The sequence below is a fragment of the Myotis daubentonii genome, chromosome 9, assembly GCF_963259705.1.
Source record: "Myotis daubentonii chromosome 9, mMyoDau2.1, whole genome shotgun sequence".
In the NCBI taxonomy this organism is placed as follows: Eukaryota; Metazoa; Chordata; class Mammalia; order Chiroptera; family Vespertilionidae; genus Myotis; species Myotis daubentonii.
Genome location: NC_081848.1, coordinates 33216489 through 33229149, shown reverse-complemented (window position 1 = coordinate 33229149; position 12661 = coordinate 33216489). Strand labels below are relative to the sequence as shown.

Genomic DNA, 12661 nt, shown 5'->3' with positions numbered 1-12661 from the left:
GGGCTCATCTTCATTGTTGCTGTTACAGTGGCATAGAGAATTATTTGGGTACAGACCTAGATACTCTTGACATTTCAGGATGAAAAGTACAACTGTTAGAAAATTCCCCAAATTAGAGACAAGAGACACTGGGCATTTAAGTAGTAATTTCAGAGAGAAGATAAGGAAAAGAAGCTAGATGCTTGCCATTTTCTTCTCTGGCCACCTTGTCATATCTTCACATTTCATGGCACTTACTGTTATTAAGTAATAGTGAGGCTAGTCACACACACAAAATAAATGATCTCCATATACATTCTTAAGAATAAAGAAACAGACAATATTCTCTATCACTCTTATAACATACCACAGGATATCAAATTACTTTAAATATGAAAGTTTTCTACACTGAGAGATAATTTTTACTGTGCTATGGCTTACAAAATTTTCATTTACATATACCTATGGAATGATAATAAGAATAGTTATTAAAATATTATGAGGTCATTTAAAAATAATGACTTACAGAATCTTTAAAAGTATAAAAATATCCTTTTCAGAATACGATTGAATATACATTCAGTATAATACTTATAGCATATATTTTTATTGCATTTTAAAATTATAATGATAACATGCATATTACTCAGGAAGATACATATCAAGTGATTTTTTTAGTAAAAACAGAAAATTTCTGTAACTTACTTGGTGTAAGACTTTTTTTTTTTAAACCACACACACCTAGTAACTTAATTTAAAAAACTAGAACACCTGTTTTATGATTTAAAAAACCCCCCAAAACCTACTTGGCACTTTGTACAAAAATAATAAAAAACACGTTTAAAAATACTCCATTTCACTATGCTTTTATTAAATATTAAGTAGAACTATGTGCTCTTAAGATGATTAGTTAATGGAGAAATAGTGGCATAGTAAATTATAAAGTAACACCTCTGAAATTATATTTGGAATAAAATGATTTTTGCTAAATTAAATAAAATAGTTGTTAATATAAATGAAAAATGGATTTAAGTTGATAGAGCAATTAAAATTGGTGTTAACTAATTTCCTACTAAAGTGGGTAATTATTCTTTATTGATGCTCTGACTTCCACAGATCTATACACTTATCTGTTTGCCTCAGATTAAAAAAAAATTGTTTAACAAGCAAATGATGATCTAGAATAAATAAAATGCACCTATTTGGCTTTTCCTTTGAAATTCATAATACATATCTGCTCTTGTTTTCTAACCCTATTCCTTTGTATTTATATATGATTACAGGGTGCTTAAGAATATAGTTATAAAAGTTTCATAGCCACATGCTAGAATCAATCTACTGCACTTAGAGTACTACAGAAGTCATTCCATACTGTAGAAAGAAAAGGTTAAAATAAATCCAGGGACTCTGATTCACTATGTCAACAGTAAATGCCACAGACAATCTAGGTTACAGAAGAGCTGAGGAAACAAATCACCACTTTAAACAAGTTTAAATCCAACAAAGGCAATAATTACGTAGTTGACATTTGAAGTTAAAGTTTGTACCAGAACAATGAAATCACTGTGGATATTCTGGACAAAATTATATCACTAAAAAGTTAATAACTTTTTTCCCCTGAGATTAGGTTTAAATACATTTTAACTGGTCACTCTGTTCAAGGTGAAGCAAAATATTTTTAGTAGGAGCCAGAGAATGTCTCTGAAGCTACTAAAAAAACTTCTCTGATTTCTCTTACTTTGACGAAAAAATGAATACATTTAAAGAGAATTAATATTTAATCAGCACTCAACCATATTCCAGATACTTAATTCAACATAAGTAAATGTGGAGCTCTCTTCTACATCCAGAATACAAGTTTATTTAGAGGTGGCAATATCCATCTGTGTCATAAGAGTCAATCCGCCTCCATTCATTCATTCACTAACTCACTCATATATCTATCTATTCATTCAACAAACACACCTGAGTACATGCTATGCAATGTTGCTTTTGACCATGGTCAACATAAATGAATGGATAAACTAGAAATACTAATGAAATAATGATTCATGAGTGGGTCCATATGAGTGAGTGGGCTGAACCTGGCTGAAGGAATGTTCTAAACTCAGAGGATGCCAGTGATTTTTGGAGGACTATTCTATGAAGACAAATGTGGGCTAGGACTACTGAGCAAAAAGACCATCCAAATAATCAGTTTGGAGGCACTGGGAATTCCTTGTATACATTCTGGCGAAGCAGGGACAGGCTTTCTACATTAAGGGATCATTTTCTCCCCTTATTAGCTAATATTTCCCTCCTTCATTCCTCTCTAGACACTCACAGACTTGATAATTCTAGAACACACCAGACACACTTCTACCTTAGGGCATTTATCTAGCTGTTCCTTTTGCCTGGAATACACTTTCTTCAGAGCTTTGTACAAATTTCAATTTTTCTAGGAGCCTGAACCTGACCTACTTATTTATTACTATCCCCCAACCATGCACCCCACTTCCTTCTTTTGCTCTACTTTTCATTTTACCTTAGCATTTATTACCTTGTAATATACTACACAAGCCATATATGTATTTTATGTTATTTATTTTTTGTCTGTCTCCTTGGTGAAAATATAAACTTCATGATGACGACAGGAATTTTTGTCTGTTTTATGCTGTGCAATAAGACAAGGCCAGTTATATATGGTAGTACCCCTTATTTGTGGTTTTGCTTTTCATGGTTTCAGTCATCCATGGTCAACCACCATCTGAAATCTTAAAAATTTCAGAAATAAACAATTCATAAGTTTTATATTGTGTACCATTTTGAATAGCATGATGAAATCTTTCACTGTCCCACTCCATCCCACCTGAGACATGAATCATCCCTTTTCTAGTGTAGCCATGCTGTGTGTACAGCACAAAGAGATATTTTGAGAGACACCACATTCACATAAGTTTTATTATAGTAGACTAGAGGCCTGATGAACAAAATTCATGCAAGGGGCTCAGCCCTCGCAGCCCTGGCTGCCTCGGCCCTCTCAGCCCCGGCTGCCTTGCGGCCTCAGCTGCCTTGAGGCCCTGTCCCCTGCCCACTGGTTGTTCTGGAAGGTCATTCTGCCTTCCGGTCTAATTAGCATATTAGCTCTTTATTATATAGGATTGTTTTAATTGTTCTAGTTTATGATCAGTTATTGCTGTAAATCTCTTACTGTGCCTAATTTATAAATTAATCTTTGTCATAGGTATGTATATATATGAAGGAACACAGTATATACAAGTTTCAGTACTAGCCAATTTCAGGCATCCTCTGGAGGTCTTGGAATGTATCCCCCATGAATAAGGGTGGACAACTGTAGTTACGTTATAAGTATATATTACATACAAAATGAATGGACAAATAAATATAAGAAGACAGAAAAAGCCACATGTCTCTTAGAAAGATTCTCCTTAAAGATGAAGTTGGCGGCTTAGTGAGTGAGGGACAGCTGAAAAGAAGAGGGCTGTAGTTGCAGTCGATGACTGTTAAGGTGTTATCCTGCTTCAGGTGAACTCTGGCTGGACAACAGCATAGCCAGCTTTGCATTCTGATTCTTTCACCTACTAACGGTGTAAACTACTGATCTGTAATGAGGGAATAAGTATATCTATGTTCTATAGTAACTGGCATATAATAGATGCTTGATAAATAAAAAAATTCTCTGCTCTCCATAAACTGTTTTGAAAAACAGACACCTAAACACACTGGCATTATTTAACTGGTTATGATGAGTTCTCTTATGGTACTAGTGTTATGTAAGCAAGACTTAGAAGAGCAGGAGAAGAATCAACAGATGTTTAGAGTCTGAGCTGTGTCCTGAAGGTTAAGTTCGAATTGATAAAAGAGAATGCACCTTTCAAACCAACACATCTTCTGGATTCCAGACAGTCTCAGCTGCTGTAACTTCTGTCACATGATGCTCATAAAATCCCAGCTCCATTGGGCTGACTATTGAGACAGAGATGTCTAGCAATCCCCCAAAATATGTATTTATGATAAAATAAGCTAGATTGTTCCCTAATGGCGTAAATACAGTAATGCTCATAAAGATCTGAATAAGAAACACTGAATATAGCAAAACACTGATTTGAGGGGAGGTTCCAATTTAGAGAATTGGTCATTGTTTTGAAAAGAAGTGTCCATAATTAAGAAATATCCCTGGTAACTAGGTGTTTTCTTTGCTTTCTGGATTCAAGGATCTAGTTATTTCCGTAGGTTTGGGAGGTTCTCATCCACTATTTGCTTGAATAGGCTCTCCATTCCTTTCTCCCTCTCTTCTTCTGGTATGCCTATTAGTCTAATATTGCTTTTTCTGATATAGTCAGATAGTTTTTGTGCAACTCTTTCATTTTTCTTTATGCTCAGGTCTCTCTTCTTCCATCTGTGTCATTGCCTATCTTCGGTATCATTAATTCTTTCCTCCATCTGGTTGGCTCTCTTTCCTATGCTTAGTAGATCTCTCCTAATCGCCTTAAGTGCCTTCTTCATTTCCAGAATTTCTGATTGGTTCTTTTTTAAAGTTTCAATCTCTTTGGTAAAGTGCTCATTTTGTTCATTAATTTGTGTTCTGAGTGCATTGAATTGCCTGTCTCTGTTTTCTTACATTCTGAGTATTTTCAGAACTGCAATCTTAAAATCTGTCATTTACATCACATATTTTCATGTGTTCCATGGTAGACTAGTCATTTATAAAATTAACTCTATGAAAAGAGTTGGTAGGTCTCATCCCAAACACTGACCCTAACACTTCCTACTGTAAAATGTTTGGCTATTAAGAATTATACTAAATATGCTTATATGTGTACTAGTAATAAACAAAACTGACACAGAATAATATAAGCAAAATCATGGAAGAAAAATCTGCATATTTTAGCACTCTAGCAAAGGAAAAAAGTATGTGGAATTTAAACACCAATTCCCCAAGAAATAAAAAAAAACCCAAAAGCTGATCCGTTTGACAAACATGTGATATATAAAAAGAATTTGTTTTACATCTATTACCTTACAGTTGGGTTCCCCTTTCCATAGTTCTTGCATATCCCCAAACTGCTATTCCTCACATTAACATAAGAGATTTAGGCATAGGGAATGCCTGAGCCTTGTTAAGACCTTTAATGTAACCTATTTCCACACAAAATCTCTTCTGCACTCTCTAAAGAAAGAACAAGAGGAACACAGTTCACCCTTTCCCCTTATTGCCTGCCCACGCTATGGAGGAGGTGTGAGTGAGAGGTGGAGAACGAAAGCAGAAGTCTTGGCAAGTTAGACTGATACTGTACTGGAGAAGCTCAGAATAAAAACTAAATGCTTAAATGTCATATGATTACAGTGTACCCATATATTCATTGGGGGTGTAAAGAACTAAGCCCCATGAAGTCTTACAGTCATTCAGTAATTTGGTTCAACTTCATCTGATATGAGCTGACTGGAAGAGAAATCTTGGGGCTTCTCTAAACAATTCAATATTATCATTTTTTAAATATATTTTTATTGATTTCAGAGAGGAAGGGGGAGAGAGAGAAAGAGAGAGAGAGAGAGAGAGAGAGAGAGAGAGAGAGAGAGAGAGAGAGAGAGAGATACATTAATGATGAGAGAGAATCATTGATTGGCTGCCTCCTGCACACCTCACAGTGGGGATCAAGCCTATAATATGAGCATGTGCCCTGACAGTGAATCCAACCATAACCTCCTGGTTCATAGGTCTACACTCAACCACACTGGCCAGGCACAATTCAATATTAAGCAGACTGCTTCTGACATAATTTATCTAAGATATGCTAGGTAAGGTATTTACTGCTTCACAGAAAATACTAGTGGCATTCTGAACATTTTGACTACATGTTTTTATTAAAGGAAACACAAAATCCAAACTGAACCCCAGCTAGCCACCTCTTAGAAAACACCTGCGTATACAGGCAACTTAACTTCTGAATGTATATGCATTTTGGTTAAGAACAAAAAAACAAGCAAAAAAATACAGTGGATCTGGTCTACACAGATAACAGACTATTTCACATCTCTTCCCCTTTAGAAAGAAATTTTTGCTTAAATAAATATCAGAAATGCACCTTTTCCTTTAACTTGAGACACTAATGAATCTTATTGGACACTGTAGGTGTGGTTAATTAAAAGCCAAAGCTTTATTTTCTTACTCTGGATTCTACCCAATCCTGCTTAAAAAATACCTCACAGATCACCCTATTAATTTCCACAATGTTCCAAACTTTTTTCTTTTAGGACCTCATAATACCCACTCAGACATTTTAGCACATCACTTTAATGCCTATTCAAAAGTCCTCATGTCTATACTTATCCTTTCTGTTTTCCTCTCATTCAATGAAATAAACATTATTCCTTTTTTTTTCTAAGACTAAATCTTCCCCTCCACTCTAGGACTTTACTTACTATTCCCCACCCCTCTAAAATATTCTGTCTCTTACTCACTGCTTTTCTTCTCTTCTGGCTTTGTCCTATCCTGAAAATACCATCTCTTAAACTTACCACAGCTCCTTACTGTTAAGAGCCTAAACTTTTAAACAGCATATATTTACTAACTTTGTTTCCTTTTCACACACACCTTTCTCAGTCTCATCCATCTCATTCTATACACCACCGTCTACTCATATGGCACCTGATATTGGTTGAATTATGTCCCTTCCCAAGGTAGTCTAAATCCTAAGGCTGGTGCCTGTGAATGTGACCTTACTTGGAAACAGGGTCTTTACAGATGTAATCAATTTAAGATGAAGTTCTACTGGATTAGTCTGGTCCTAATCCAGTAATTGGTAACCTTGAATGAAGAGGAAATTTAGACACAGAGACACAGACACACAGAGAAGAACGAATGTGATAACAGAGGCAGAAGTTGAAGTGATGCATCTGCAAGTCAAGGAATAACAAAGATCGCCAGAAACTGACAAAATCTAGGGGAGAGATGTGGAACAAACTGTCCTTCAGAACTTTCCAGAAGGAATTAATCTTGCTGAGCCCTAGATTTTAAACTTTCAGGCTCCAGAACTAGTGAATAAATCTTAAGCCACCTTGTTTGTGGTCATTTGTTAGGGCAGCCTCAAGAACAGCATCTAATTCTTATGGTCTGAGTGGTTGTACACATATCTAGCTCTTCTTTCCTTTCTTTTTTTTAAAATATATATTTTATTGATTTTTTACAGAGAGGAAGGGAGAGGGATAGAGAGTTAGAAACATTGATGAGAGAGAAACATCAATCAGCTGCCTCCTGCACACCCCCTACTAGGGATGTGCCCACAACCAAGGTACATGACCTGGACTGGAATCGAACCCGGGACCCTTCACTCTGTAGGCTGACACTCTATCCACTGAGCCAAACCAGTCAGGGCTCTTCTTTCCTATCTAATGGAAATCATACTGATATAGAATTTTCTTCCAAAAGGCTTAAACATTTCTGATGGGCTTTTGCTTTTTCTGTATTTCACACAAATCTACTGATTAATTTCGAATTCCTATGCTCATAACATTGTACTGCCCTGTTCCTTCTCTTATTACTTCCCTCTTCATTTTATTTATGTTCATTTTATTGTTCTAGAACAGCAGTTCTCAACCTGTGGGTTGCCAACCTGTGGGTCGCGACCCCTTTGGTGGTCGAATGACCCTTTCACAGGGGTCGCCTAAGACCATCGGAAAATACATATATAATTACATATTGTTTTTGTGATTAATCACTATGCTTTAATTATGTTCAATTTGTAACAATGAAAATACATCCTGCATATCAGATATTTACATTATGATTCATAACAGTAGCAAAATTATTGTTATGAAGTAGCAACAAAAATAATTTTATAGTTGGGGTCACCACAACATGAGGAACTGTATTAAAGGGTCATGGCATTAGGAAGGTTGAGAACCACTGTTCCAGAACCACACAGTGGTTCTCCAAATATGGTCCTTACCCCACTAGCATTAGCATCATGTGGGAGCTTGCTAGAAATGCAAAACTTGGGGCCCATGCCAGATGATCCTGAATCAGAAATTCTGGGGGATGCATGCTAAATTTAATAATCACTTCCCTAGAATAATAGTTATTCCTCAAGGCACACTCCATAGAATCCTATTCTCTCCATAATCTCTCTCTTGTAGAGACTCCATTTCCATAGATTCAAATAACACTGCTATGTTAAGTGCCCAAACTTCTTGTACCTCAACACTCTCTTGGGTTTGATTTGTCACCTTAAACTCACAAGCTTGAAAGCATGCACTCATGACCCCCTCTTCTTCCCTGTCTTCTGTGTTTTCCAATTAGATTAATATTTCAGAGCAAACTGGAAGCTCTGCAGTTGGCATCACTGAATCTAGGGCTTATTATGATACTTGGCAGAGAGTTGCTAGATGATATTTATTCTAATGTTGTATAATATAGCAGTTGTTATATTTTATCAGAAGCCTCGGTGTATATTTTAAAATATAATTATATTATTCCTCTCCCCAGCTATTTCACTAAATCAAATGCTTATCCAATCATGCCTGCTTTATTGTAACAGGCTTATGATTTGTATTACCCAATTTGAGTTTTTCCCTCCATTTTTCTACAACCCATTCTGCAAATACTTTACAAGTTATTATCCCCTAAAGTTCTACATTCACTATGTTGCTCTATTACTTCAAATTGTTCATTTGCTACAGAAATTCTACATATCCTCTTGTCACTATTCCTTACTTCTCTCTAGCTAAGCTTCCCCCAGGCAAGGGGATCTTGCTGTGGTGCTTTTTGCTGCTAGTATGTCTATTCCCTGAATTTGAAATGCCTTCACCACTTTAATTTTCAAGACAACGCAAGTCTTTGCCAACTATAACCTACTATGGTAGTGCATTTCTAAGTTGAATTTCAGTAGAACCAGTTATCTGTATCAGCCTTTTCACTTCTACTTAAATGGAATCAACTCATTCAACAAACATACTGATGACTAATCATGTGAAAGTACTGGCCTAAACATTGTGGTTATACCCTTGAACTAGAGAGCTATGGTTCTTATCTAGTGGAAGGTAAGATAAAGAGGCAATGAAAATCCAGTGGTAAGTTGATAAGAGAGGAACAGAGGTTATGGGAGCACATAGGTGGGTTGCCTATCTTGGGTTGGGTAGGGGTGTCATAGAAGGCTAACTGTAGGTCCTGATAGCCAATCAGAGTCCTGGAAAGTGAAAGTGAGCCAGGAAAAGAAGGGAGTTGGGTGAGAACATTCCTGCAGAGGAAAACATGTATTGAAAGACTCAGAACTGAGAGATGACATGGCTTATTTGAGAAAATAAAAATAGTTTAGGTGAAAGCAACAAGTAATCTTAGGCAGAATACAGGCTTAAGGAGGAGAGGAATTATATCTCTTATACTTACCAATTTACATTTATTCCCTGATAGTGTGCTTAATAAATATTTTGGGATACATTAATAGATGGAGATAGGAGGACATTTTCTCTCCTGAGTTAGGAGGGAAGGAGAAAGAGGTGCTGTAGATAAAGGTTAAGAATATAGGTTTAATGGTAAGACATTAAAGGAGTTCTCATCTTCAATTTACTCTGATAGCAAGAAAGTATGGACATTGACCTCAAGAATGAGTAAAATAGTGAGGTCAGAGATTTGAGGAAAGTACAGAAGTTTTAGAATAGCTATTAAGGAAAATGGAAGAGATAATTCATGGGAGAAATGCAGACAAGTTGCAAGGAATGGTTGATTGTCTAGTTAAGGTTTAGTGGCTATTACTCCTCTAGTAATTTATTTTTCCTTCAGCAATTCTCAACAGTCTGGATATAAGCACAGAAAATGTAAGCAGTTAGATTAAATCACTTAAAATTAATCTTTTATGTGCATTTATCTTCTCTCTTCAACTAAATTATAAGATCCTAGAAAGTAGGGGTTACATAAAATAGGTCATGCTGAGCACAGTGCTGGCATATAGCAATTGTTCAATAAGTATTTTCAGAATGAATTAATGATTGATGTGTTCAAAGACTAATCACATGGCACAGGTATACTAGTACTTGTAAATGTCAAGCATTTCACATTAATAGAGATGTGTATACTTTAGTTGACTGCTTTAGAAGGAACAATAATGCTTTTATTTATGTTCTCCAGGAATGTTATGAACTACGTAGATACTCCAAAAGTAATTTTTAAAATTAGTTACTGAATTAAATAAAGATCACTGAATCCTGTTTCCATAAGCAAGCTATAAAGAACTGTGCAAGAAACGGCTCAGGCTGGTTAAATAATGTGATGAGTTACTTCATTTATTCATTTAAAACTTTCAGCTCCAGGCTACATTAGATTTTTAGGCTGCTGGAACGAAGTGCCACAAACTGGGGTGATTTACAAAATTGAAATTTATTGTCTGACAATTCTGGAGGCTAGAAGTCCAGATCAAGGCACCAGTTCCTTCTAAGGGCTGTGGAGGGAAACCTATTCCAGGCCTCTCAACAAGTTTCTGGTGGTTTGCTGGCAAGCTTTGGCATTCCTTGGTTTATGGATGCATTACCTCAACTCGGCCTTCAACTCCACACGATGTTCTCCCTGGGTGTGTGTCTATCTCTGTGTCCAACATTCCTTTTTATTTTTTACTAGAGGCCTGGTGCATAAAATTTGTGCACATGGAGGGGCGGGTCCCTCAGCCCGAACTGCACCTTCTCGCACCTCCATGGAGCAGGCCTAAGCCATCAGTCAGACATCCTTAGTGCTGCCATGGAGGCGAGAGAGGCTCTCATCACCGCTGCTGCGCTAGCCAGCCATGAGCCCAGCTTCTGGCTGAGTGGCACTTCCCCTGCAGGAGCATACTGACCACCAGGGGACAGCTCCTGCATTGAGCATCTGCCCCATGGTGATCCGTGCGTGTCGTAGCAACGGGTCGTTCTGCTGTTCTGTCGATTTGCATATTAGCCTTTTGTTATATAGGATAGTGTCTTATTATGGGCAAGGCCTCTAATTCAATTTTTTTTAGGTAGTTAAAGGGAAGGGCAGAATTTTCACTTGAGCCTGAAGCTAAAATTGCCCTTAGCTCAAAAATCTGCATACCACTGAGACACATCTTAGTGAGGCTCATTCTAAACTCATACACTGTTTTATTATGTGTATAAGTATTGGGAGCCATCTTATCTCTTTAGTGAAAGGAACCTTTTGTTATGTTACAATGACTAACTTTATCTCATGAGTTGTGTTTTGGCTTCAAGCCTGCAAGTATTCATGCAGCAATTTCAGCGCTTCTGTTCAATATTTACCTGGCATATCTTCTATTTTATTTTCTCTAAATCTTTCTAGAATTTTATGTATTAGATAAGAATAGCCCATGGACACAGACAGTAGTCTGGCTAAGGCCTGGAAGGGGTGGGTGCAGGGAGGAGGAGATCAATGGGGGGGGGGGGACTAAAACAAAGGGACATCTGTAATACTTTCAACAATAAAGATACATTTTAAATAAAGAAAAATATCTTAGTTGAAAAGTTTTATGTGAAATAATATAAGTAATTGCTCTACACTGTACTTTATATTCTCAACTCCTCTCAAAGAGATATTAATTGATCCTATGTCACTTAATATTAATTGACCCCATGTTCAATGACTGCAGGACTGACTTCCACCACACCGACCCAGCACTGACTGCCATGGGGCTGCGATCAGGCCCTGCTTTTTTCTCCTGGTCTGTTCCAGGCTGAGGGTTCTGTCTCTGTGAAACCCGGGTCAGTCTTTGCATCGGGCAAGTGGAATCGCTGAGGCCTATTTGAGAGTCGTCAAGGCTGGGAGCGTGATCTCAGAATAGTTAAAAACATGTTCGTGAAGGGATGCTATGGGTTCTCATCAAAAAGCCCACACGTATCTGTGCTCCACCAATAGGGTTGCTTTAACACAGAAGCCTCCATCCGCAAGCCCACCGGCTCCAGGAGCAGGCGGGAGGTTGAAAGTGGCCATGGGTAGATGAGGCAGGTGCCAGGCGACCTGGCAGGTGTCAGCAGCTTGGCTGTCTGAGCCCCAAGCGCGGGGAGACAGGCTCTGACGTCACCATGTCACGGAGGATTTGACAGCAGCGGCTCCAGAGCTTGTTGCTAATTTTGTTTTATTTATATCTCCTTTTCCCTTGAAACCTCTAGGTTGCCTTTGTTGGAGAGAGGAGCAGCCTTTGCCTGCCCCCCAGCCGGTGATCGCCATCAGAGGTGCCGTCTTGCCTGTGGCCCCATGATCACCATCAGCACTGAGGCCTGCCTGCCACCTGGGTTTCCGATCACCATTCTTCTGTCCTTCCCCTTTCACTTCCCATATTGCGCCTATGTATGCAAATTAACCGCCATCTTTGTTGGTGGTTTAACCGCCATCTTTATTGGCAGTTAATTTGCATACTGCCCTGATTAGCCAATGGGAAGCATAGCGAAGGTACGGTCAATTACCCTTTTTGTCTATTATTAGATAGGATAAGACCACCAGTCATACTGGATTAGGATCCATATTAATGACCTCATCTTAAGTTGATCATCAGCAAAAGTTCTGTTTTCATAAGGTCATATTCACAGGTACTGGGAGTTAAGACTTTAAAGTCTATTTGCGGGGGCACAATTCAACTCATGACAGTAGTATTGGGAAAGATAAATATGAATAGGATACCATCTCTGTCTTCAAGGAGCTTATAGACCAAGTGGAAGAAATGACAAC

General features: G+C 37.7%; 1 protein-coding gene across 11 annotated transcripts in view; it reads right to left on the bottom strand.

The window, feature by feature from the left end:
- The window catches only part of DLG2 (discs large MAGUK scaffold protein 2), an 884334-nt gene that overhangs the window by 494111 nt on the left and 377562 nt on the right, over positions 1-12661 (bottom strand). The gene's annotated exons all lie outside the window — the stretch shown is intronic.